The sequence below is a fragment of the Pongo abelii genome, chromosome 6, assembly GCF_028885655.2.
Source record: "Pongo abelii isolate AG06213 chromosome 6, NHGRI_mPonAbe1-v2.0_pri, whole genome shotgun sequence".
In the NCBI taxonomy this organism is placed as follows: domain Eukaryota; kingdom Metazoa; phylum Chordata; class Mammalia; order Primates; family Hominidae; genus Pongo; species Pongo abelii.
The window spans coordinates 22,717,126-22,745,096 of record NC_071991.2 but is presented as its reverse complement, the minus strand read 5'-3'; the positions used below and the strand labels follow the sequence as shown (position 1 = coordinate 22,745,096).

The 27,971-nt window shown below is 43.8% G+C and overlaps 2 long non-coding RNA genes across 2 annotated transcripts; one reads left to right on the top strand and one right to left on the bottom strand.

Annotated features, from left to right (window-relative positions):
- Window positions 1-63: 63 nt before the first annotated feature.
- LOC129060624 (uncharacterized) lies at window positions 64-26,119 on the top strand. The gene is made up of 5 exons (XR_008527456.2): window positions 64-318; window positions 21,508-21,592; window positions 23,785-23,855; window positions 25,429-25,549; window positions 25,735-26,119. It is a non-coding gene; the product is annotated as an uncharacterized LOC129060624 (long non-coding RNA).
- On the bottom strand, window positions 21,515-25,431 carry LOC134761676 (uncharacterized). The gene is made up of 5 exons (XR_010140687.1): window positions 23,777-25,431; window positions 23,456-23,641; window positions 22,977-23,097; window positions 21,887-22,159; window positions 21,515-21,819 (listed from the first exon to the last, which is right to left on the bottom strand). It is a non-coding gene; the product is annotated as an uncharacterized LOC134761676 (long non-coding RNA).
- Window positions 26,120-27,971: the final 1,852 nt, after the last annotated feature.

The window sequence follows — 27,971 nt, the reverse complement described above, 5'->3', positions numbered from 1 at the left end:
ACTGTGTGCCTTGATGACCGCCTCTCTCCATCCTTTCATGACCCGTGTGGCCCACATGGCTCATGGGTAAAGATGTGCTGGGCCCCAGATGCCCCCTCCCAGGGTGCGCTTCCAAGACTCAGCTCCTGGACAGGGACAGGCAGTCATCAGGGATAGGGTGGGACCAGGGCAGGGGCTCTCTTGGCTGCTGATGCCTGCTCACCTGACCCCTGGCATTGCTTCTACCTGATACAGGTGGCTGAGGAGTGGGCCCAGGGCACCTTCAAACTCAACTCCAATGATGAGGACATCCACACAGCCAATGAGCGCCGTCTGAAAGTACGACCCCTGGAGCCCCACCCCTTTCCTGGCCTCCACTCTCCACCTTGCCCAGGGCCACTTTGAGCATTAGCACCATCATGCTGTTTATTTTGCCATTGGCAGACAGCAGGCGAGACCTCAGGACATGGGCCAGGCATGGTGGCTCAGGCCTGTAATCCTAGCACTTAGGGAGGCTGAGGAGGGAGGATCACTTGAACCCAGGAGATGGAGATTACAGTGAGCAGAGATTGCGCCATTGCACTCCAGCCTGTGTGACAGAGCAAGACTTCATCTAAAAAAAAAAAAAAAGAAAAAAGCAGTGTTTCTTGAAGCTAGTCCCCCAACTAGCGGCACCAGCATCACCTCAGAATTCCTGAGAAATGTGATGTGAGGCCCCACTCCGCATGGCTGAATCAGAGATTCTGGGGGTGGTCCCCAGCAATTTGTATTTATTTTATAATTATTATTTTTTTATTTTTGAGATGGAGTTTCACTCTTGTTGGCCAGGCTGGAGTGCAGTGGTGCAATCTCAGCTCACTGCAACCTCCGACTCCCGAGTTCAAGAGATTCTCCTGCCTCAGCCTACCAAGTAGCTGGGATTACAAGCATGCGCCACCACGCCTGGCTAATTTTGTATTTTTAGTAGAGATGGGGTTTCACAGTGTTGGTCAGGCTGGTCGTGAACTCCCTACCTCAAGCGATCCGCCCACCTCAGCCTCCCGAAGTGCTGGGATTACAGGTGTGATCCACCATGGCTGTTCAGCAATTTGTATTTTTAATAAATTCTCCAGTGGCTAGGCCTGGGGGCTCACGCCTGTAATCCCAGCACTTTGAGAGGCTGAGGCAGGAGCATCGCTTGAGTCCAGGAGTTCAAAACCAGCCTGAGCAACATAGCAAGACCCTGTCTCTACTAAAAATACAAAACATAAAAACTCAAAACCTGGCAAGGTAATAATAATAACAATATCAATAATAACAGCAATAACAATAATAGCCTCCTGAGTAGCTGGGATTACAGGTGACCGCCATCACACCCAGCTAATTTTTGTACTTTTAGTAGAGATGGGGTTTCACATCTTGGCCAGGCTGATCTTGAACTCTTGACCTCAGGTGACCCATCTGCCTCAGGCTTCCAAAGTGGTGGGATTACAGGCATGATCCACCACGCCCGGCCTTTAATCAGACTTTCACCAAATACACAATGTATATCTGGGGGAAGGGTAGAGGAATAGTCACTTAGGCCATTTCTTTTTTTTTTTGGACAGAGTTTCGCTATTGTTACCCAGGCTAGAGTGCAATGGCACAGGAGGAAACAACCAGGTGCAGTGGCTCATGCCTCAAAAATGGTCTCAAACAGCTGGCCTCAAGCAATCTGCCCAAGATTCAGAACAGATATTGACTTAATGGGCAGAATATTATGCTTTGTTGTTTGGATGTGTGCAGTGCAGAGGTTGCACTCCACAGCCTGGCCAACATGGTGAAACTCCGTCTCTACTAATAATAGAAAAATAAGCCAGGCATGGTGGCACATGCCTGTAATCCCAGCTACTCGGGAGGCTGAGGCAGGAGAATCACTTGAACTGGGAGGCAGAGGTTGTGTGGAGTCACCCAGACTCCAGTCTGGGTGACAGAGTGAGACTCCATCTCAAAAAAAAAAAAAAAAGTGAAACCAGCAGTGTTGGACTGCCAGCATCGTACCCCAGACCTCCTATCATGAGGCAGATAAAGAAGTTTTTCTTTCTTTCTTTTTTCTTTTTTTAAATTCTGAAACCCGAATATCCTGCCCATGGTTGGAGATAGAAATGTATTTTCTAGAAAGGGAGGGTTGAAAAGAACAGCTCAACTGAAGTCTAGGCCTCACCAACCAATAAGGAGGTCTAAATTCAGGAGGACTCACCCCTTACACTCAACAGTGTACTTGGAGCCAGAGGAACACAAGAGGTTCTGGTCGGCCAGGCACCAAGTCTGGGAGTGTTGGTTGGTTGGGGGATGGGAAGACAGTCTCTGAATCCTGCAGTCTTGCTCACCACACCAGAAATATTGACCTAACAAAAAAAGCTAAGGCACGAAATATAATTTTGTTTTGAGAGAGAGTTTCACTCTTGTTGCCCAGGCTGGAGTGCAGTGGCATGATCTCAGCTCACTGTAACCTCTGCCTCCCAGGTTCAAGTGATTCTCCTGCCTCAGCCTCCTGAGTAGCTGGGATTACAGGCACCTGCCACCATGCCCAGATAATTTTTGTATTTTTAGTAGAGACGGGGTTCCATCATGTTGGCCAGGTTTGTCTTGAACTCCTGGCCTCAGGCGATCTGCACACCTACACCTCCCAAAGTGTTGAGATTACAGGAGTGAGCCAACCACATTCAGCCACAAAATAGAATTTTAAAGAATTTGCTTGAGGCCAAGGTGAGGACAGCTGCTTGAGAGACTCAGACTCAAATAACCTCAAGTAGGAACCACGTTCAGCCTTTGTTACAACGTTTATAAAGACAAAAGAATAATAGGAAGTGGGCTGATACAATGTTATCTGGAATTCACACTGGTTTACTTATGTACTGGTACACAAAAGGGTGGCCCATGATTCACAGCTGTTGGGTGACACCTTGAGGAATGATGCTCATAAACTGCACAAGAAATAACACTGATAGTGATTGAATATACATCGTTGAACTATAGGGTGTGGGTTTTGTTGTCCAGCATGTGGAATTTTAGGTTAATTTCTAGCTACTTGTTGCATCAGTCAGTCCAGATACCACAGAGCAAGCAGCTTCACAAAATGATTACATAGCTCAAGGGGGAAATGAGACATAACTGCTGCCTAATTCCTGTGCCTGCGTGGGCCTAATAACTTAGAGGTAGTTCACAGTCCTCAGATTCAAAAATTTCTCCCAGGTGCAGGGGCTCACGCCTGTAATCCCAGAACTTTGGGAGGCTGAGGCAAAGGATTGTTGGAACCTAGGAGTTCGAGGCAAACCTGGACAATGTATCAAAACCCTGTCTCTACTAAAAATACAAAAATTAGCTGTGTGTGGTAGTGCATGCCTGTAGTCCTGGCTACTCAGGAGGTTGAGGCAGGAGGATCGCTTGAACCGGGAAGGTCAAGGCATCAGTAAGCTGTGATCATGCCACATAAAGATGGGAAGAGCAAACACTGGAAACCACTGGGTTGGGGGAGGGAGTGGGCCAAGGGTTGAAAAACTACCTGTTGGGTACTTTGCTCACTGCTTGGGTGATGGGATCAGTCCTACCCTAAACCTCAACATCACGCAATACACCCGTGTAACAAATCTGCACACGTAACCCTTGAACCTAAAAGTTGAGTTTTAATAAAATCAAGTATTTGCTCTTTATGGATGCCCAGTCATAGCTGAACATTGTAGGTATCTAGAAGGATTCAGTAGTTAACTATGTTTATTCAAGACTTTTTAGGTTAGAGGTTTTTTGTTTGTTTGTTTGTTTGTATTTGAGAGAAGTCTCGCTCTTGTCCCCCAGGCTTGAGTGGCTTGATCTCGGCTCACTGCAACCTCCGCCTCCCGGGTTCAAATATTTCTCCTGCATCTGCCTCCCAAGTTGCTGGGATTAAGGTGCCGGCCACCATGCCCAGCTAATTTTTGTATTTTTTAGTAGAGACAGGGTTTCACCATGTTGGTCAGGCTGGCCTCGAACTTCCTGACATCAGGTGATCTGCCTGTCTCGGCCTCCCAAAGTGCTGGTATTACAGGCATGAGCCACCATGCCCGGCCAGGTTAATGTGTTTTTAAATTTTTGTTTTGTAGTTTTATATGTCGATATCTCATGGTTTAGGATAGGCTAAACCTATCCTAACTCATTTTACTTAATTGTGTTTTCGTTTTGGTTTATATATTATAATTCTGTGTAATATTGAACTTCATACACTTTAAGCCAGTGTACAGCAGAAGTCAAGTATAGATCAGCCATACATCTGTTGCCACTATAATTATCTTTGTGTTGGCCTGTATAAATATTACCCATATTTTAAAAATAATTTGTATATAATTGTTATTTTGGTTGGTGGTGATAGTTGGTTATTTTCTCTTGTGTCAGTGAGTAGTCATGGCAATTGTCTTAATTTCCACACCTGTTTATTGGTGAATATGTATTATCTTGGTGTGAGAGAAACATTTTGTGATTTGGAGGTAAGTGTTGAAAAGACTCGTAACTCTATTGCATGTTTATTTATTTTTACTTGTCTAAAATACAACCCAAAATGTACAATCTTAACTACTTCAAATTATGTAGTTTAGTTTATGTTACATATGTTGACACTGTTAGCAACATATCTGTAGAATGTTTTCTATGTTTATATTATTTCATTGTGACAGAGTCTCATTCTGTTGCCCAGGCTGGAGTGCGGTGGTGCAATCTCGGCTCACTGCAATCTCCCAGGTTTTTATTTTCCTGATTACACTTAGTTGTCTGTGTTTCCATGTTACATATTGAGCATAATTGAGATGGTTATTTTGATTTTTTTTTTCAGATAATTCTCCTGGCTCAGCCTCCTGAGTAGCTGGGATTACAGGCATGTGCCACCATGCCTGGCTAATTTTTGTATTTTTAGTAGAGATAGGATTTTACCATGTTGGTCAGGCTGGTCTTCAACTCCCAATCTCATGTGATCTGCTTTCCTTGACCTCCCAAAGTGCTGGGACTACAGGCATGAGCCACCGTACCCAGCCTAGAATGTTTTTATCTTGTGAAACTAATACACAATCCACGTGAATCCTATTTCCCATTGCCTGGCCCTTTCCAAACATTATTCTATTTTCTCTTTTTAATAGTGTAACTACTGCAGATATCCCATATAAGTGGATTCATACAGTATTTGTCTTTTTTCAGCTGGCTCATTAAATTTTACATAATATCATTAAGATTTATGTTTATGGTAGATGTCAGACTTCTTGTTTTTTTTTAAGCTGAGTTATATTCCATTATTTTTATATTCCAAATTATATTTATCCATTCATTTGGTGAGGGAAGTTTGGGTTGATTTCACCTATTGGCTTTTGTGAATAATGCCACAATACATGGTGTTAATAACTCATTTGACCATACATGTAACAGTTTTTTTGTGTGCTGTATTCTGTTTCGTTGGTGTAGGGTTTTACTTTTATGCCAGTGCCGAAGTGCTTTGATTACCCTACCTTTGTTTTGTATTTTGAAATCATTAAGCATGATGCCTCCAATATTGTTTTTGTTTTATAAATAGCCAGACTCTTTGTGGTTTCTTAATATTCCATATGATTTGAGGGTTGTTTTTTAATTTGTGGAAAAGTTAAATTTGGAATTTGAAAGGGATTGTATTGAATGTGTAGATAGATCACTTTGGTCAGTATGGCCATCTTCACAGTATGAAGTCTTCCAGCCTTTGAACAAGAGCATGCTTAAGAACGTATTGTTTAATTTTCATATTTTGTGGGTTTTTTTTGTTTTCTTGTTGTTAGTGATTTTTAGTTTCATACAATTTGGCCAAAAATAATAATGTGTAAGATTCCAGTTTAAAAATGGATTAAGACTTATTTTGTGAGATAACAGGTGTTGTATCCAGGAGAATTTTCTTATGAGCTATAGAAAAGTTTGTGGATTCTGCTGTTGTGTGGCATGTTCTGTATATGTCTTTTAGGTCTAATTGCTTTACACTGCTTTCAAGTCCTTTGTTCCTTTATTAATGCTCTGTCATGCTTTATTATTCATTACTGAAAGTATTGAAGTACTCTCCCATTGTCATATTCATTTCTGTCAATGCTTGCTTTAAATATTTGGGAACCCTGATAGCAGATATAAATAGGTTCCCAGTGAAAGAACCATTTTATTATAATATAATGTCCTTCTTTGTCTCTTGTGAGTTTTGACTTAAACTGTATTTTATAAAATATGACAGCTTTTGACTTAATATAATTAGCTCTCCAACTCTCATTTGGTTAACACTTGCATGGAATGTCTTTTTCCATCCTGTCACTTTCAGTCTATTTTCATCATTAGATCTGAAGTGAGTCTCTTGGAGACATGACAGAGGTGGATTTTGTTTTTTAAATTAAAAAAACCCTTTATTTAATATTTGCCTTTTGATTGGGAAGTTTAGTCCATGAATATTTTAATACTTTTCTGAAAGGAAATAACTTGCAATTACTATTTTATTGTTTTATTTTAATCTTGCACCTATTTTGTCCCTATTTACTTTGTATTACTTTGTGTCTTGTTGATATTTGTAGTGACATGCTTTGCTTTTTTATTTTCTGTTATGTATCTGCATTTTCTTTATGGTTACCATGTAAATTACATAAAATCTCTTAAAGTTACAACTGCATATTTTAAACTAGTAACAACTTGCACTCAGTTGCATACAAAAATTCTTGCTCATTACATCTGCCCTCAACTTATAATGTCACTAAGTGTATCACATATGAATGGGTGTTTTAATTTTCATGATGTCTTTCAAATTTTAAAGCACTATTGTTTTCTGCCTAATTTTAATACTACAAAGTTTTAGTTTTGTGTATGTGCATGTGTTTCCCAGAGAGTTGTGTATTTTATATGATTTCATTTGTTTTCTATCATTTTAAATTTTCAATGGGAAAGACTTCTTTTTGCATTTTTTTGTAGGACAGTCGTATGGTGATGCACTTTCTGAGCATTTAGTTATCTTGGAAAATCTTTATTTTAAAAAATGTTGTAGGACAGTTTTGCTAAGTTTTTTTTCCTTCAGCACTTGGACTATATAACCCAACTCTCCTCTTATCTATCTGCAGGGTTTTATGTTCAAAACTTCACTGGTAATCTTGCAGGAGCATGGATATAGGTGATGCATCTCTTTTGTCTTTCTGCATTCAAGATTATCTTCTGTGACTTTCAAAACTTTCCCTATATTGTGTCTTGTTATGGGTCTTTTGTCTGAGTTGGAGTTTGTTGAGCTTCAGTTTTTAATATTTTTTCTTACATTGGATAATTTCTCAGTCATTTTTTATATACCTCTGCTCTAACACTTGTTTCTTTTTGTCATTTTGTTGATATTCTTATTTTTCTGATTACACTTAGTTGCCTGTGTTCCCATGTTACACATTGAGCATAACTGAGATGGTTATTTTGATTTTTTCCAGATAATTTATATATCTTCATTTGCTTAGGGTTGATTTCTGCATACTTGTTTCTTTGATTGGGCCATGTTAGGCTGATACTTGGTATATATTTTAACATTTGGTTGAGATATGTACATTAAAAATAAAAAGCCACCCATCACACTCTGTACAAAGTGGCTTTTTCCCTGCAGTGTCTGACACCAATTTACCAGGCTAGATACTGAGAATTTCTCAAACCTGTTCCTAAGATGTCTCTTCCCTAGATTTGTGTTCCCTTTATTGAGTTATGTGGGTTCGCCAATGTTTCTGCTGAAGAGCCTGTAATTAGTTGGTACACCTGCTGTTTTTCTGTGGTCCTACAGTCTCTCTGCTGTAAATACCTTTTGTCTTACAGACATTAACCTGTTGTTCAAAGTATAGCACCATTTCTTTCAGCATTCTGTGTCACGGTAGACAGAAAGCAGTCTTTGGAAAGACACCTCAAAGCCAGAAGTATGAACACATGTGCCACTATTTCTTTTTTTTCACTTTTGAGAGAGAAGCCAAGAGTTGAGAGTTTACACTTAAAGGCATTATTTTGTACTGGGGAGGAGGTATGGCTGTGGTGGGTAAATGTAACAAATGCTCCTTTGTCTTCTATGTGGCTCTTGGCATCGTTCTATCTGTGGCACTACAACTTCTTAACTGGTTTTTAGAGCTCTTACAAAGGCATTTTGGTCGATATATTTTTGTTAAGTTTGCATGTCTATTAAGGAATTTGGGTGTGTGGCATTATGCCATTTTATTATGCTTGGTATAATTTTATATTTTGTGTTTGTAAAGTATATTCACCTGAGTCTAATAAGTGGTATGATTTATTTTTATTTGTTTTAGCTATGTCCTCTCATTTTACTCCAGACATTTGCCTAAGCAGAGCATAAAACATTTATTCCCAAAAGTGATACTGAGAAGATATGACAGCTATGGCACTGAAAATTTAAACTGAAGAAAAGACTGGAAACTTGTGGGTGAGGGAAGGGACAGAAAAAAAGTTATAATGGACTTAACCAATATTTATCAACTACCCTTAGCAAAATCTTTCAGTGTGTTGAATGTGGCAAAGCTTTTAACTGGTGTTCAATCCTTACTCAACATAAGAGAATTTGCACAGGAGAGAAACATAGAAATGTAAGGAATGTGGCAAAGCCTTTAACCAGTTCTCAAATCAGTTATTCTCTTATTCAAAATAAGAGAATTCGTGCTGTAGAGAAACCCTACAAATGTGAGGAATATGGAAAAGCCTTTAACCAGTGCTCACACTTTTATTGGACATAAGAGAATTCATAGTGGAGAGCAACCTTAAAAATGTGAAGAATGTGACAAGGCCTTCAACCTGGGCTCACATCTCACTGGACACAAGAGAACTCATACTGGAAAGAAACCCTGCACATATGAAGAATGTGGCAAAACTTTGAACTGGTTCTCATACTTTTCTCAACATAAGAGAATTCATGCTGGAGAGAAACCTTACAAATGTGAAGAATGTGGCAAAGCCTTGAACCAGGGATCTCATCTCGCTGGACACAAGAGAACTCATACCGGAAGGAAACCCTACACATATGAAGAATATGGCAAAACTTTTAACTGGTTCTCATACTTTTCTCAACATAAGAGAATTCATACTGGAGAGAAACCCTACAATTGTGAAGAATGTGGAAAAGCTTTTATGCGTGGGTCAATCCTTACTAAACATAAGATAATTCATACTGGAAAGAAATGCTACAAATATGAGGCCAGGTGTGGTGGCTCACACCTGTAATCCGAGCACTTTGGGAAGCTGAGGCGGGTGGATCATGAGGTCAGGAGATCGAGACCATCCTAGCTAACACAGTGAGACCCTGTCTCTACTAAAAATACAAAAAATTAGCCAGGTGTGGTCACAGGTGCCTGTAGTCCCAGCTACTCAGGAGGCTGAGGCAGGAGAATGGCATGAACCTGGGAGGCAGAGCTTGCAGTGAGCCAAGATCGTGCCACTGCACTCCAGCCTGGGTGACAGAGCGAGACTCCATCTCAAAAAAAAAAAAAATGCTACAAGTGTGAAGAATGTGTGGAAAACCTTTAACCAGAGCTCATATATTATTGGACACAAGATAATTCATACTGGAGAATAACCCTACCAATGACAAAAATGTGGCAAAGCCTTTAACTGGTTCTCCAACCTTACTAAACATAAGAGAATTCACACTGGAGAGAAACCCTAGAAATGTGAAGAATGTGGTAAGTCTTTGATCAATGCTCAATCCTTCCTGAATATAAGATAATTCACATGATAGAGAGCCCCTACAGTTGTAAGGAATGTAGCAAAAGTTTTAATTTGTGCTCAACTTTTACTGTAAGTGAATTCATTCCAGAGAGAAACCCTACCAAGTTAAAAAATGTGGCAAAATCGTTAATGAATGCTGACTTCACAACTTACATCAGTGATTTCATGCTAAATAAAAGTGATATTAATGTAATGACTGTTGAAGGATGTTTCACAAAATGTAACCCTTAACATGCACAAGATTATATTAGTGAAGAAAAACATTACAAATATAAAGAAAGTCACAATACCTTACACCACAGATTTTATTGTACACTGGAAAATTTATACTGAAGGGAAACTCCTGGAGTTCCTCAAACTTGATATTGAGGAAAAACCTTATGGATGTAATTAATGTGGAAAAATTTTTGTTCCATACATACACCTTAGAAAACACTGGAGAGTTTCTACTAGAATATTTTATACAGATTTAGGAAATGTGAAAAATACATTAGAAACCAAGGCTAAGTAAACATCATAGATTGACAGTAGAAAACACCAAAGAAGTAACAGTTTGAGACATTAATCAATTGTTGATTATAGAGAATAATTTAAAATAGGTTGCTTACTTGTACATAAGTTTAAATGGAGAAGGAGATTAATTTTCTCTTTTTTAGACAATTATAATTACATTCAAATTATACTTTTTGGAATTGAAATTATTATAGTCATTTTGAAAAGTAAATATTTATGTAAATTAAATTCAAAAATTTCTCGATATTATATCTTCATTCCTAGTGCTTATGTGAAAGCACATGGTTAATGGTTTCTGCATCAGAGCTCTGAGACATCTTTCTCTATTAGTTGGGCACCATTAACACATTTTTCCATGTAACACTAAAAACACTTGAATGTAAGATGCATGAAGAAAATCTAAGTGGAGAGGCCCTTTATAACAGTGTTGTAAGTGATCCATGAGGTAGGTGTTTAGAGTAATATTATTCTGCATTGTAGGAGAAGATAAGCATTTTGAACCATAGAAGTAAATTGTTTTACCAGTTACACATTAAAATAATGAAATGCAGTGGAGTTTAAAATGCTTTTAGAGATAATGTTTGAACTTCATTTATTTTCATGGAATAAAACTGTTTTTAATGTGTTAAGACTGTTTTCTATTTAATGAAATGCATCTTACCACCAACATTAATGTATCCCACCTTACTCCATGTTGTAGGTAACTGATGGTCACAATATACTATATACTATAGATGTATACTATATAGAAAGATATATACTATATCTTTTGTAATCCTTTTTCCCAGTGGAATATTGTTACCAGAGGTAAAATTTTTATTTTTTCCTTCTTTTTGTAACTATGGGATCATTATGATGGTTATAATAAAGATTACATAGGACTATAACAAAATATAGTCACATATTTCTGAATTCTGAAAGACTATTTTAAAATTTTTATTCTACATTTTTCTGAATGTGCTCACTCTAGTCTGCAAAACATAGATTTTTAGTTTTGATTTACCTGGCTTTACATATACAAATATATTACTTTATAGATAAACTTCAGGTGTAGGAGATTTGTGGTGAATGTAACTATGTGTGTGAGTGTGTACCTATTTTGAGAAGAAAAGACAAACATTAGATCAATACAGATAATTTTAAAAAGTGTTGATAATTTACTAGGCAGATCAAAACCTCTAAGATTCTGAAAGCAAATCTATTTTCTCTGCTTTGTGTTAAACTCATTTGTCTAAAATCTTATGGCCCCTTGGCTCAGAATCTCCATGGAAATCCTCTGGGTTTTTTTCTTGCATGTTTCTTATGCTGGACCTAGTATAAAATTTTCTCATTCCAAGGTTCCTGAAGTATTCTTTATATGATGTCCTCTGGGATTATAAGAATGACTTTTATGAAATTTAATCGTGCTCAGAAAATAACTTTAAATGTTAGTGTTTCTACAGTGAGTGTTTTAACTTACATTCCATTGTTTTTCTTTTAATTGGAAAACTCCATTTAAGCCACTTTTTGTTTGATGTTTGTTATTTTTGTAATGGAAATAATCAAGTTTATTGAGCCAATTTGTTTAAGCAATAGGAGGCTTCATACATTATGAGTTGTTTTGACATAAATGAACACACACAGGGCAGTGCTAGCTGTGTAACAGAAGCTCCATAATTAGCAGTAAACATACAGAGGTCCAGAGACTGTCATCTTTGTTCACTGAATGATATCAAGCATCTAGAAAACTGACTTTACACATTGTGCTGAAAATAGATGTATTGAATAAACAAGCCTCAACAAGAACCTCCTCAGATATCTGAGTTGGGTAGGGACTCCTCTTTCAGCTCCCCGGGAAGTCTGTTCATTCTGTGTCAAGGACAAAATCCAGCTAGAAGGAATCTCAAGTGTGGTTTACCAATGCAAAAATGTTTTTGCTTTCTAGGTGCTGTTCGAAATGTAGAGGGACACAGGCCAATGAGGCAGAGAACTTCTTGGGCAAAAAGACAGAAAAAAATATAAGCAACCAGAGCATCCTAAGCAGCCTTAGTACAGAGCCAGGCACTCGGCAACTGCTTGCTGTGTCTTATGGAATTTAGTCCCTACAATAACTCTATGAGGTTCATCTTCCCATTTTTCAAAGGCATAGACAGGCTTAGAGAGCTGCAGTGATATCCTTAGTACACACCTAGAGGCTTGCAGAGTCACAATTATGTCTTGGAGGAGACAGACTACCTACTAAATAGCTGGCCCAGGAACTGTGGAGTAATGGTGAAGTCCTGGTAAGAGCCCAGGAAGGTGGTAAAGAAGATGGCTCAACTTGGAGTACCAAGTTGAGTAGTACCGGAGGCTCATTCAGCTTCTCCTTTGTACCTGACTGGGAGTATCTGCATAATTCCCCCCTCAAGGTTTAGGGTAGACTTATTTTCATATGGAGGGGAACAAGACGAGACATATGGTCAATGACAGTACTGTGAATCACTGGCAGATTAGGGGCTGGAGCTTATTCCAGGAAGCTTCTATTCTTTTTTTTTTTTTTTTCTTCAAGACGGGGTCTCAATGTGTCGCCCAGGCTGGAGTGCAGTGGCACGATCTTGGCTCACCGCAAGCTCTGCCTCCCGGGTTCACACCATTCTCCTGCCTCAGCCTCCCAAGTAGCTGGGACTACAGGTGTCTGCCACCAAGCCTGGCTCATTTTTTGTATTTTTAGTAGAGATGGGGTTTCACCATGTTAGCCAGGATGGTCTCAATCTCCTGACTTCATGATCCACCCGCCTCGGCCTCCCAAAGTGCTGGGATTACATGTGTGAGCCACTGTGCCTGGCCCCAAGAAGCTCCTATTCTTCAGAGACTTATGCATGTGGAGGACACAGATGTCCCTGGTGAAGAAGGTTCTAGGCTTCTAAAGTTTTATATGGGCCAGGCATGGTGGCTCACACCTGTAATCCCAGCACCTTGGGAGGCTGAGGTGAGTGGATCACCTGAAGTCAAGAGATCAAGATCAGCCTGGCCAACAAGGTGAAACCCCATCTCTACTAATAATATAGAAAATTAGCCAGGCGTGGTGGCAGGTGCCTGTAATCCCAGCTACTTAGGAGGCTGAAGCAGGAGAATCACTTCAACTCAGGAGGCAGAGGTTGCAGTGAGCCAAGATCATGCCATTGAACTCCAGCTTAGGTGACAAGAGTAAAACTCCATCTGAAAAACAAACAAGTAATGACAACAAAGTTTTTTGTGGAGGTGGAGAATAATTAAGCCATTAACACCTTCAAGGCACCTTCATGATACTTTGCCATCTGTGAAGCAACAGCACTCATCTTTATCAATATCCTTTATGAAGAGAATTATCCCAGTGAGTCCTCAAAAAATGTCCTTCTTGTAAAGTTGGGAAAACACAGGCTTTGCAATGTCAAATGTCTGTTCAACAGCGCACGGGCGAGAACTGAGAACCATAAACAGTGACGGCTGCAAGTAATTTCCTTCAAGCTACTGGAGGCTCTATCTGCAACTCACATGGATGGAATGGTCCTCAAGAAGCCTCATTTTCTATTTTAGAGACAGTGCACAGGGCAGGACAGCCTAGGAATACCTTTTTGTCTTTAAGCAACACAATTTTTTAACATTAAAAGTAATCTTACCAAACAGCTACAATTCCAGACATGACAAGGGGGCAAAGGCTGGGAGAGTCCAGGATGGGAGAAAGCCCATTTAAAGGGCCAAGAATCTGAGCAGATGACTCAGGGAAAACACGTCTGTATTAAGCAATTGAAAGATGACTCAAAAATTTCAGTCAGGAAACTGGAAATCAGCACAAATCAACATGATATTGTTCACCACATGGATACCAGATTGCCAAAAAATTAAAAGAAAGTTAACATCCAGGAGACTCTGGATTCAGGGAAGCATCTATATTCAGAAATTTCTGGTGGCAGTGTACCTTCCAAAACCCTTTTGTAAAGTGATCTGGCTATAGATATTCGAATCTTACATATGCATATCCTTTCACCGAGCAGTCTCCCAGGAGTTTGTCATCTACAAGAGAATAATATATCCAATGGACTGAGTGGTGTCTCCTCCCCAAAGCTCATGTTCTAACACTGAATGCCTCAGAATTGACTGTATTTTGACATATGGCCTCCAAAGAGGTTATAAGTTTTGAGTTCATTGGAATGGATCCAAATCCAATATGACTAGAGTCCTTATTAGAAGAGGTAGTAAGGACACAGAGATAGAAATCAGCCATCTACAAGCCAAGGACAAAGTTCTTAGAGAAACCATCCTAGCTAACAACTTGTTGGATTTCTAGCCTCAAGAATTGTGGGAAACTAAGTTTCTGCTGTCAATGTCCCTCAGGCTGCAGTGCTGTGTATGGAAGCTCTAGCAGATTGTTACAGATTATTAGGGCACACATAGGATGTTTCCTGAGGAATGGCTGAAATAGAAATAGAAGATGATCATGTCCAGGCTCCACCTGAACTGCAAAGTTGAACTGCTGAGGGAAATGGCCTCCTTTATGGAATATTATGAAGACATGTGAGGTTGTAGCTCCAGTCCTGATTGGGGCTATAGGAATGAGTTATGTGGGATAACTAATTCATAGAGCAACCTAACCATCCTCTCTCCCCTTTGAGCCCCCCTTTTTGTGTAAAAATATCCCTAGTAGGGGTGTGAGCTTTTAAATCTTAAAGGTCTGGCAGGGCAGTGGAGTTGCATGCTACAGGAAATACCTGGGGTGGGTGTTTAAAACAATATACATAGGCTAGGCATTGTGGCTCATGCTTGTAATCCCAGCACTTTGGGAGGCTGAGGCTGGTGGATCACCTGAGGTCAGGAGTTCAAGACCAGCCTGGCTAACATGGTGAAACCCCATCTCTACTAAAAATACAAAAATTAGCCGGATGTGTTGGCACATGCCTAGAATCTCAGCTACCTAGGAGGCTGAGGCAGTAAAATCACTGAAACCCGGGAGGCAGAGGTTGCAGTGAGATGAGATCGGGCCACTGCACTCCAGCCTGTGTGACAGAGTGAGACTCTGTCTCAAAAATATATATATATAAATAGTAGCAACATGGAAAGATATTCATGGCCTAGTGCAAACAATACAAAACTATTTTCTCTCCTCTTTCTACAACTATGTGAGCAAGAACTTAGCACCAAACCAAGTTTCTTTTGGTGACAAATGGAAGTCCAAGTGACTGCGGGGCACGTACGTGTGAAAGCCCTGAAACAGGGACAATGGAGTCTCCATATTTGAGTCCAGATCCTGGGCCTGCCCTGAACATTTTGGATTCCTGTCTGAGGTGACCCCTCTGTTTCTACTATCACCCCAGACCAGCGCTGGCCGTAGTTGGTAGGGTGGTGCTCCTGCCCTTTGTCCAAGAAGGTGGAGTGGTTGAACCTATCACTCATTTCTACTGATTTGCATGAAGTTCTGCAAGGACAGTGCCAAGCGGCTGGGCCAAGAGGTGTCAGTGACCTGCCTGGCTATCTCTGCAGGGGGAAAGCCCAGTTAGAAATCTGTTCCCTATATCAGGCACACAAGAGCATCTGCATAGACTTCCAGCCAGAGAGAAAACCAGATTACAATGTGAGGTCTTGGGATTAACATCTGAGTAGACAAACTTGTTCTCCAACACTCAACTTCTTATCCTGCCAGCCGTGACCTGGGATATGATCTTGGCAGACCTATCAGTCTCCCAACACCTGACAACCTGCTTCTGTCCAGGGAGGGAACCCTAATCTCTTGCTCCCCAGACAAATGATGGTGGGCAGGGATGTGGGGTGGCCAAGATGTGATCACAGGTGAGGTCTGGACTGGATGGGTCTGCCCTGTGTTGCCTCTGGGTGCCCCCTGCCAAGTGACCTGAGGATTTGTGGATGAGAGCTGAGCCAACGTCTGCATCATTGGAAGATGCCCTCACTTCCAACCTTCCACAGACGAGAGCTTCAGGAACTCAGGATATAGCAATAGAACATCTTTATCTTGAGCATCTCCCATGAAATTAGCTTGATACAGGGCTGTGTCTAGAATAAGGATTTCTGATTACCAGAGTTCTAAGTTCTGGTGGGTCTGTCACCAACAAAGTGAGGTTACTTGAAGGTTCCATGACCTGGGCCCCTTCCTTCAGTGTGACCGCCCCACAGGCCCTGCTGGGGTCCTGACTGCGCACCCTCCTTCCCCGTGTCAACTTCTAGAACAGTCTTAATCGCACATGACATAATCCTTTATATAAAAATGTGTAAGAGTTTCACTAAAATACTACTAGAATTAATAAGTTGATCAGTGTCACAAGATACAAGATACACATAAAAAAATTATACTTAAAGCAACTGACAATGAAAATAAAATGCATAAATTTGATTTATACTAGCTTCAAAAATATCTATAAAAAATAACAGAAGTGCAAAGATTTTATACTTAATTTTTTTTTTTGAGACAAGGTCTTGCCTCTCACCCAGGCTGGAGTGCAGTGGTGTGATCATAGCTCACTGCAGCCTCGACCTCCTGGGCTCAATTGATCCACCTGTCTCAGCCTTGTCAGTAGCTGGGACTACAGGTGTGTGCCACCATGACTGACAAATTTCTTTATTTCTTGTAGAGATGGGGTTTCTCCATTTTGCCCAGGCTTGTCTCCAACTGGGCTCAAGCAATCTGCCTGCTTCTGCCTACTAAAGTGTTGGGATTACAGATGGGAGCCACCATGCCTGGTCTACACTTATTTTTTTTTAATGCTGAAAGAAATCAAGATCTAAAATAATTGAAGGATATCTAATTTTCAAGGACAAAAATACTTAATGTTTCCAAGATAACAATATCCCACAAGTGAACGAGAGATTCAATATAATCTCTTCAAATTCCCAGCTGTGTTTTTTGTAGAAATTGACAACTGTCCCCACACCAAAACCGATATAGATAAGCACAGGAAACCAAATACATGAAACAATCTTGAAGAACGACTGACTTCTACTTCCCAATATGAATTCTTACTTCAGGCCAGGCATGGTGGCTTACACCTGTAATCCCAGCACTTTGGGAAGCCAAGGCGAGTGGATCACTTGAGGTCAGGAGTTCCAAATCAGCCTGGACAACATGATGAAACTCCATCTCTACTAAAAATACAAAAATTAGCTGGGTGTGGTGGTGGGCGCCTGTAATCCCAGCTACTTGGGAAGCTGAGGCAGAAGAACTGCTTGAACCTGGGAGGTGGAGGTTGCAGTGAGCTGAGATCACACCAGTGCACTCCAGCCTGGGTGACAGAGTGGGACTCCATCTTAAAAAAAAAAAAAGAAAAGCTTACTTCAAAGAGTAATGTCTATTACCTCACTTTCTCCCTATTTTTTTCTCTGACTAAGAATTACAGAGTATCTTGACCACTCTGTGATACAGCCAGCTGCAGGTTTTTTTTCTGCAGGCTTAAACCCAAGCTGGGGTCTTGAAGATTCCCAGGCACTGATAAAAATGTTTAGGATGTTGTCCACAGCATTGAAAGAAACTAGCCCTGGCCCTAAGCCAAATTCCTTAAACCTTCATATAAACTCCATAACCAGACCCACTCATTGCAGATATACTGGGGCAGAACATCTCTGTTTTGTCCCTTGCAAGGATCCACCACAGCTCCCTCTGTGTGTCAGTTCCTCTAATGCATGCTTTGGATAGACCACTCTGGGCTTCAGGGCTTCTTTCTTTGGAATTCCAACTGCTCCATTTCAGGATGATTTGGGGCAGTCTGTTGTGGGAACTCCCTTGCTGTCACTTTTGGGGCAACTCCAGCCACTGGTTCAGCCTGAGGGAAGACCTGGTATAGTCAGCATTACTCCAAAGAATGGTCTGGGAGACCGGGTGTGGTGGCTCATGCTTGTAATCTGAGCACTTTGGGAGGCTGAGGTGGATGGACCACGAAGTCAGGAGTTCGAGACCAGCCTGGCCCACGTGGTGAAACCCCATGTGTACTAAAAATACAAAAATTATCTGGGCTTGATCATGGGTGCCTGTAATCCCAGCTATGGGAGGAGGCTGTGGCAGGAGAATTGCTTGAACTCAGAAGGAGGAGGTGACAGTGAGTTGAGGCCACTACACTGCAGCCTGGGTGACAGAGTGAGACTCTGTCTCAAAAAGAAAATGAATAAATAAATAAAAGAATGGGCTTGGGAAAACAGGACCCTACTGGGGAGATCCCAGGATGCCTGCAAGTGCCTATGTGAGGCTCTGTCACCCACTGCCTGATGCCTGCAGGCTGCCCTGTGAGTGCCAGGATGCTGTGAAAGCTCCAGCAGGCTAGAGGAGGCTGATGAGGGGGTTTGAAATTCCCAAGGAGCCCAGAGCTCGGCAGGTAGAGAGGGGGTAGGCTGGCCTCTACCATGGCCTGTCCTCCTGGAACAGAGGCTCTGTTGGGGGCCGAGAGCAAGGTCCCCGAGTTAGAGGAGGAGGAATTGCACCTAGAGAAAGGCCTGCCCACTGCTGCCCACAAGTTAGTTGCCCTTGTGGAGGTTAAATGGAAGAAAGCCTCTGTGGAGAGGTGCCAGGGGAGCCTGCAGCCTCAGGCCTGTTCTGAGGGTGGCTTTGAATGGTAGTGGCGGCAGGGGCTCTGGGTTCCATTTCCTGTGGCAGGCAGAGTCAAGAAAGGAAAGAGAAAGGCTGGGCACGGTGGCTCAAGCCTGTAATCCCAGCACTTTGGGAGGCCGAGACAGGTGGATCACGAAGTCAGGAGATCCAGACCATCCTGGCTAACACAGTGAAACCCCGTCTCTACTAAAAATACAAAAAATTAGCCGGGCATGGTGGTGGGTGCCTCTAGTCCCAGCTACTCAGGAGGCTGAGGCAGGAGAATGGGGTGAACCCTGGAGGCGGAGCTGGCAGTGAGCGGAGATCGCGCCACTGCACTCCAACCTGGGCGACAGAGCAAGACTCTGTCTCAAGAAAAAAAAAAAAGGAAAGAGGCTGCCCCACCTGCCCCACACTCACCTGAAGCTCACTGGGGCTCTAGGTGGTCTGAGGCAGTAGCTGGGCCAGGCAAGGCCTTGAGAGGCAGGGCTGAGGGCCACAGCAATGGCTGTTTTGGTGTCAATAGCAGGCCTGGCAGATACTGGGACCCATGCAGGCCAGGAGTGGAATTTTGGGGGCTGTTAATGGAGTGTGGGTTCCAGTGTAAGGAGCAGGCTGGTCCCGCTGCTTCTTCCCTTTCCCAGGAGTGGAGCAAGCACCACAGCCCCTACCACGACAGGAAGGCCAGTGTTCTCCTCAGTGTTGAGCCCCTCAATGTTGAGCCAAACTGTCCTGAAATGCAGCAGTTGGAATTCCAAAGAAAGAAGCTCTGAAGCCCAGAGCTATTGAATTGTAGCCATGTGGCTAGAATGAGTCACTGGTCCCTTCAGAGCAAACAACGAGTTTTGGCTCTGAGGGGTCTACATCTTCCCAATCCCCCAGGACATGTTGGGGCCAAACACTCTCCTGGGAACTGTCCTTGAGGCAACCTTAGACAAGTTCTGTCTCTAGGTGAGAGTGGCAACAGCCATGCTCTGAAGGGAAGCCACATGGAAGCTAGGTGACATTATCCCGCACAAGAGGACTGCTGTGCATCAAACCATGTCGCCTCCCAGGAGGGCACAGAAGATCACAGCTTTTTTTTTTGCTTTTCTTTCTTTTTTTTTTTTTTTGACAGAGTCTTGCTCTGTCACCCAGGCTGGAGTGTAGTGGCACGATCTTGGCTCACTGCAACCTCCACTTCTCATATTCAAGAGATTCTCTTGCCTCAGACTCCCGAGTAGCTGGGATTACAGGCACGCATCATGATGCCAGCTAATTTTTGTATTTTTAGTAGAGATGGGGTTTCACCATATTGACCAGGCTGGTCTCGACCTCCTGACCTCAAGTGATCCACCTGTCTCAGCCTCCCAAAATGCTGGGATTACAGGTATGAGCCACCATGCTTGTCCTGAGATCACAGCTTCTCTTCAGGACTTGGAGAGGATGGGGATTGCATGTCTGCACAGAGCCCATAAAACAGCTTTGTGTGGTTGGTGCCAAAGCCTGATGGCACCTGGAGTATGACAGGTGATTGTTGGGATATTATGACAGTTGATCATTGATTATTGAGAACCAAATAAGGTGACTCTGGGCATGCATGCTCCTGTCCCCCAAATGGCTCAAATCCTGGAAAAACTAAATACTTGCTCAGGTCCATGGCATACTGAGTGTGGCAAATGCTTTCTGCAGCATACCCTTCCAAAGTCCCAGGACCTTTTGCCTTCAGCTGAGAGGACCAACAATGTACCTTCTCGTTGCTCCCAGAGAAACTTACACAGCCCAACTATCCGACATGGTTTAGAGTGATGTGAGATATTTTGGAGTGATGTGCCCGGCGTTCTCTGGGAACACTATATGGATAATATTCTCCTAATCTCTACAGATTGAAGTCTTTTGCAGAAACCTACCTAGAAACTCCTAAAGCATTTACAATCCAGAGGATGGGCCAGTCATGCCCAGAAAGTCCAGGGACCAGGGGGTACCATAACATTCCTGGGCATGGTCAGGTTAAGTAAGACCCAAGTTTTGCCAACAGCTGTGATCATCAAAATCCAGACATATCCACAGGCCTCTGTATAGTTTGGATCTGTGTCCCCACCTGAATCTCAACTCTAATTGTAATCTGCAGTGTTGGAGGTGAGGCCTGGTGGGAGGTGATGTGATCATACGTGTGGTCCCTCATGAACGGTTTAGCACCATCCCTCCTGTGCTGTTCTTGTGATAGTGAAAGCTCTCACAAGTTCTAGTTGTTTAAAAGTGTGTAGGCTGGGCACAGTGGCTCATGCCTGTAATACCAGCGCTTTGGGAGGTCAAGGCAGGTGGATCACGAAGTCAGGAGATCAAGACGATCTTGGCTAACATGATGAATCCCCATCTTTACTAAAAATACAAAAATTAGCTGGCATGGTGGCACGTGCCTCTAGTCCCAGCTACTTGGGAGGCTGAAGCAGGAGAATTGCTTGAACCCAGGAGGCAAAGGTTGCAGTGAGCCGAGATCACACCATTGCACTCCAGCCTGGGTGACAGAGCGAGACTCCATCTCAAAAACAAAAAAAAAAGTGTGTAGCACCTCTCCCCTCTCTCTCTTGTTCCTGCTCCAGTCATGTAAGATGTGCCTGCCTGCTTCCTCTTCCCCTTCCACCATGTTTTTAAGCTCCCTGAGGCCTCTCCAGAAGCTGAGCAGAAGCCACTTAGCTTCCTGTACAGCCTGTGGAACTGTGAGCCAATTAAACCCAGTTCCAGGTATTTCTTTACAGCAGTGTGAGCGTGGACTAATATACGTTGTTTTATGAAAGGGCTGTATCTGCAAAGGGATCCCCAACACAGAAGGAGTCAAGAAACCAAAGAATGAAACAGACAAATCCAGTTTGTCAGTAAAAGGTAATTTATTGGGGGGAATTTGTGGACAGAAGCATGGTCTTGAGCAGTAGCAAGACGGGTAGCTCCCCAGGCTGTTACCCGGAAGAGTCAGGGCTTACTTAGTATAGGAAAAGGGTAAATATGGTCTATAAGGAATGTGCAGGACAATTAAGGTCAGCCTTCCAGAAAGAGAATGAGGTGCACATCTTAGCCTGTAGTTTGTATGATGACATCTAGGTTGCTTTGACCTAAGGAGAAGATTTACAGTAAGTGTGTACCTTACACATGAAACAATAGATCAAGTAGAAATCTTACAGGCATTCCCAGAACTGGGGTTAATCCAAAGTCAACATGGTGGATTCACATCCAAGATGGAGTTGCTTTAGCCTCCACAGAGCTCCTTCCCCAGACCCACGGAGCCCTTAGAGTTTAGAGGACCAGCGTAGAAATTCTCATCCAGGCATTTTGATCCTTTTGGTTCTCAAAAGGGAATTGAATGTACACATCTGCTTATTATTCTCAAATAATTTCTTCTTTCACATTATTATTTCTCAAATCTTTCTTTCTTTTCCCTCTCCACAGAAAAAGCTACAGAAAATTTAAAAGTATTTTCAGAAAAGACAGTACACTGAGTAGGATTTGCACATCAAGAAAAAGTAGAAATGGGAGCTGGGAGTCAAGTGTTTTGGAGGGGGATAGAGAAAAAGATTAGGCTGGAAGGGGTACTGGGCCAGTTGTGGGGGTGTGTACACCTGTGTGTGTGTGTTGTGTGTGTAACTTTCTCACTGAACGTTTACTTGAACAACTCCAGCACTGTCTAGACTGGATCAACAGAAAGATGTGTGTTTGCCCATGGGCAGGTGGGGGGTTTGGGGGCAGGTGACCCTGGTAATGGAATGCAGTGATGGCAGCTGGGCTGCTGAGCAGGCATGATGAGCTGCAGAAGGAGCAGGGCTCTGGTTCCCATGCTGGTCCATCGTGCTGGCATGGAGCTACCTCCAGGCTGTGGGGTGTGCATGGTAGATGGGGCTTCCTTCCTTCCCCAAACTAGCCCAGGAAGTCAGGCCACTGCTACTGCTTCTGACTGCACTGCACCTCTAAAGGAAGGGTCACCCTGTCTGTACCAAGGATGGGGACAGCAGAAGAATCTCACAGGCCTGGTGGGTCTCAATTGGTAAATGCAGGGTGGACATCTGTGTGTTTGCTGTGGCTCCCCACTCTGTCCTTTGCAGACACTGCTAATTAGTCAGTCACAGGATTCTCACCCCAGTTCCCAGTGAGCACTACCAAAAGCTCCAGATGGCTTATAAGCATCTGGAGACTCTTGCATTCCCTGTGGATCCCTCCTGACCAGATCTCAGAACCTTCCCTGGAAATGAGGAAGTGGCATGTCACCACCCAGTACCTGTACTGTCAGAGATGGCATCTTGGGTGACCATTCCCTGAGTGGAGGAAGAGAGGGTTCTGTGCAGGGGACTTCCTTGGTGGATCACGGGGTAAGTGAGGCCTTTGGTCTGGCATAAAGCCTGTTGAGCAGAGATTCCAGTGGGGCTGGGACAAGCAGGTGCTGCTCAACCAGGCTTCCCAAGACACCTTGTCCCCCTCCCACCATAGCTGAGCCTGGATGACAATGTGGACACCCATAGACACCAGAGGATGGGACCGTGAGCAGTGGTGGTGCTGGGGTGTGGGGTGAAGGCAGCTGGGACAGGGCCTCCAGGTGTGGGAGGATCCAGCCTCTCTTGTGAGGCCCTGGGCACATCACTGCCCTCTGTGGGCCTCTGTTTCCTCATCTGGCAGATGAACAAATGATGAGCCTCTTGAGCAGGCCTCACAGGGTCCTGATGGGGTTCAGGGAGGAAGGGAATTTATGGGTGCTTGTACCTTGCTCTTCCCACGAAGGATGATGGTGAGAGCACTGCTAAGAGCCACATGAAACTGAGTCATCAGGAGGCCCTGTGAGGAAGGCGTGGTTCCCATCACACTTCCTTGATGAAAAAACAGTCTCAGGGAGTTCTGGCTGCCTGCCCAAGGTGACACGAGCAGTGAGTGTTGGAGCTGGGAGTGAATCTAGAATCAGGGCAGAGTGGAGTTGGTGGGAGCATTGCAACAGCTCACTCAGGCTGGTTATCCAGGACCTGAGGTCAAGGGGGCTTAGGTATAACTGAGGGAGGAGAGAATAGTCTCCCTGACCTTGTTCCTTACCCTGGCAGGTGGAGACCTCCAAATTGGCCATGCAGGAGATGAATCCCCAGACAGCACAGATGAGGCTGTGGGGCAGCAGGTGAGTGGATCTGCGGTGGGAGGGGCTCCAGGGAGTCGAAGGGCAGGCTTCATCCCCCCCAGCTGGAGGCCTCCACATCAAGAGAGCAGGGGGTCTTCCTCCCCCAGCCCTGCCCTCCTGTGGCCACAGGTCCTGAAATGCCTCCATTAGAGAGACCAGAGAAACCGCCTGGGCGAGCTGGGCTCAGTGTAGATTTGGAGAACAGTGAGACAGGGGACCCCATGCCCTCATGACTTGTTAAAATCCCAGCATAGAAGTAACTGGGGGTGTCTAGTGGCCTTGGGGGCCAGCTGGGGAGATGCGGGAGAGGAGGGGAGGGCTGGGGGAGGCAGCTGAGGGTCCTGGGCTGTTCCAGGTGGGAGACCTTGGGAACGGGTGTCCAGGCAGAAGCGGTTGGTGAGATTTCAGGGGACAGGTCTTGGGTGGGCACCTGACAATGGGACCTCACCGCCACTACCACCCCAATGGCCAGGGTGATGTGCCTTCTCTGGGCTGGTGGGGGGAGGGGGTTCCTCATTAACCTGGTGAAGCTGGGCACTGCCATGAAGGACTGTGTGGGTGGGAGTGAGGCTGGGGCAGGCAGGTCGGGGACCAGGATCCTCAGGCTTGGGAGGAGAGAGCCCTGGACCCAGCCCTTCGATCACAGCAAACCCCCTCCTGTGTGAGCCCCACAGTCCTCCCCATGCCCCCCGAGCTGGGGCGTCAGGCCCATCTTACCTCTGAGTGGTGGAAGCTTCAGAGCAGCTGCCAGTCCCTGTTTCCTGAGTGGCGAAGCTGCAGAGCTGCCTGACTGCAAAGCTGCAGGAGCCGCAGGAGCTGGACTCAGCCTCTCCCTTAGGTTGTGCCCACGGAAGGAGAGGGAAATTGTGTCCCTCCCAAGTCAGGCAGCTCCTAAGTGGCCGAGCATTTTCTTTGTATACTGGGCCTGCATTTATCTGTCTGTTGTCAGAGAGTGTTGGGGAAGAAGGTCCCTGAGCCACAGTTCCCACACCTCCTCATCTAGAGCCCAGAGCTTGATGCAGGTCCCAGTGCTGTTCTATGCACATTTCTCACCCCTGCTGGCCTGGCAGTAGTGCAGCGTGGGAGGGTGTGGGTATGGGGGCAAGTCATGGGCCAGGGGCCTTTCTGAGGGTCTTTGGCTGGCTGTCTTCCAGGGAAATGTGATCAACACCCAGAAAGGAAAAATGGGGAGCAGCTGGGGCCCTCACTTTGGGGGAGGGCGGGGATGTGGAAGTCAGAGACCATCCCACCCACTTACCCTGGGTAGAACACTCTCCGGCTCCATCCTCTGCATCCTGGATTTATTGGGAGGGTTTGATACACAGAGGACGAGACCCATTGCAATGGAGGGTGTGGGTAGGGGACAGGAATCCTGGACCAATTCCTTGGGAGGGGCTGTTTCTCTGTTTATATCCAACTCTGAGAAATGGGTGGGGCTGCATGGGATTGGAGAAGAGGGGGCCCACTAAGAGAAAAGCCCTAGAGATCTGCCCCAGTTTTCTCCCTCCCTAAGGGCTCTTCACTGTCTTCCACCCAGGCCCTGTCCACTTCCTGTTTTTCCCTCTCGCTCCAGGAGATTAAAGTCCTCCAAGAAATACAGCTGCTTCCGTGACAAGAGGGAATTATCATCTTCAGACTCAGCAGGAATATGGGTTTGGTTTCAAGCCCATGGAGCCACACAGTCCAATTGAGAGGTGAGAGCCTAGTAGATTGACAGAGGGTGGGCGGAGACTCTGTCTCGTGGTCAGATTCAGACAGCCTGTGGCCATGGCTCTCTGGTCAGCAGCAGGCCCTGTTGAATGGGAGCCCTGGGCGGGGACTGGGAGGGAGGCCTGAGGTGTGGCTTCTGGAGCCTCACAGCTGCTGCTCTGTCCTACAGCTACAACCTGTCCTGCCGCTGAGTCGCATCCCAGTAGGCCAGCCACACCCTCAAGGCCAAGAAGACCAGGCCATGAAGAATCTCAGGCCCACTGAGTGCCCAGGTGGCAGGGGCAGAGTGCCTCAGGGCTCGGTGAAGTTTGGGCTGAGCATGGGCTCTGGAAGTCAGACAGCTACACTGGGCTCCCAGCTCCACTGTGATCAGCCCTGTGACCGGGGCAGGGAACTCATTGCTGTGGTACTTGAGCATCACTGTCATGAATTTACTGTGTCTGTCGAATCCTTTTCTTTTTTTATCTCTCTTCCTCTGTAATCACCATGTACTACTGATGTCTGTTAATGTTTTTGTTCAAATGAATAAACACATGTTATATAGTGTGTATTATATGTCTTCATGATTTCTTCACTATACTATATGATTCCACTCATACGAACTTAACTACTAGAGTAGTTAAGTGTACAGAAACACAAAGTAGAAGAGTGGTTCCTGGGGCTACAGGAAGGTAGGTGAGGTGTTTAATGGGTACCGAGTTTTAGTTTTGCGAGATGAAAAACACCCGCTATGAATGTGGAGGATGCTCATAAAACAGTGTGAATGTGCTTAATTCCTCTGACCTGCACACTTAAAAATTGTTAAAATGAAAAAAAAAATTGTTGGTCAGGTGCAGTGGCTCACACCTGTAATCCCAGCACTTTGAGAGGCAGAGGTGGGCAGATCACCTGAGGTCAGGAGTTGGAGACCAGCCTGGCCAACATGGTGAAGCCCCATCTCTACTAAAAATACAAAAAATAGCCAGGCGTGGTGGTGCATGCCTCTAATCCCGCTACTTGGGGGCTGAGGCAGGAGAATTGCTTGAACCCAGGAGGTGGAAGTTGAAGTGAACGAAGATTGCACCACTGCACTCTAGCCTGAGTAACAGAGTGAGACTCCGTCTGAAAAAGAATAAAAAAAAAACACAGACCTTAGTATCTGCAACAGCATGAATATCACAAATATAATGTTCCATAAAACTAAGTGGATGTAAAATATACATAGTATTTAATTTGATTTATACAAAATCCAATAAGCAGACAAAACTGAAGTCCTGGCTTTCAGTAATACTGGAGTAGCTTGTTGAATTAACACAGATTATAATGATGACACCTGAATAATATATTATCTATTGTTATAGAAACACATCTATATAATACAAATATGACCTATATGTGAGTAAGAACTGAATGAGGATTTCAGCTGTGCCCACTATAGGGGAGATAGGTATTGACGTTTGAATCTAGCCCAATTAACACCATTTGTAAACAATAACACTGCTTTTCAAAGGTACACAGCAGAATTGAGTGTCTCTATAATGATTCTTTACAGTTTTAGTACACAACTTTAAAATTCATGAGACGTGTGAAGAAACACGACAATGGAATCCATATACAATTTAAAAAGCAGACAGTAGAAGTGATCCTAAGATATTCAAGGTGTTGTAATTCAGGATGTTTAAAGGCAGCTATTATAAATCTGTTCATAGGGGTAAAGGAAAATATTCTAACAATGAATGAAGTGATGTGGAACCTCAGCAAAGACGTGGAAATTATGAAACAATAGGAAGATAAGGAAATTTAAAAAATACTTTTGAGCTTATTCAAATATTAGAAACAGAAGACAGAGCAATAGAAATTGTCCATTCTGAATAAAAGAGTGAAAAGCCTTAAAGAAAATCAAGAGTCTTAGAGACCTGTGGAGTGATTGAGTCCAAGTTGGAGAAGGGACAGAAAAATTAAATGACGTACAAAGTAAATCACCAACTAATAGCTGAAAACTTCCAAAAATTGGGTGAAACCCCCAATTTTTATACCAATATGTCAACACACTCCTCCAAAAAATACAAATAAAACCATACCAAGGCCATATTGTGCTTTAGGAGACTGGCAGGGAAGAGCTTTCTATTGACTTGCTGTGATTTCTAATTTTAACTACTTAGAAGAATGAAAAATAGGTTCTCCTTAGAGTTTCTTTTTTTTTTCTTGGAGAAAGTCTGACTTAGGCACAGATGACTGACAGTTATTAAAGTCAGATGACTTTCCAGGCTTCTGTTAAATTTCCAGTGTCTTACATTGGAAATTATTTAAATTTGTTTCTTCCAAATCCTGCAGTAATACTGATGCTCCGGAAAGAGGTCCCACGGAGATTCTGCTCTTGTGCATCCGTCCTGCACGGAGCTGAAGCTGTGCCTCCTCTAGTTTCAT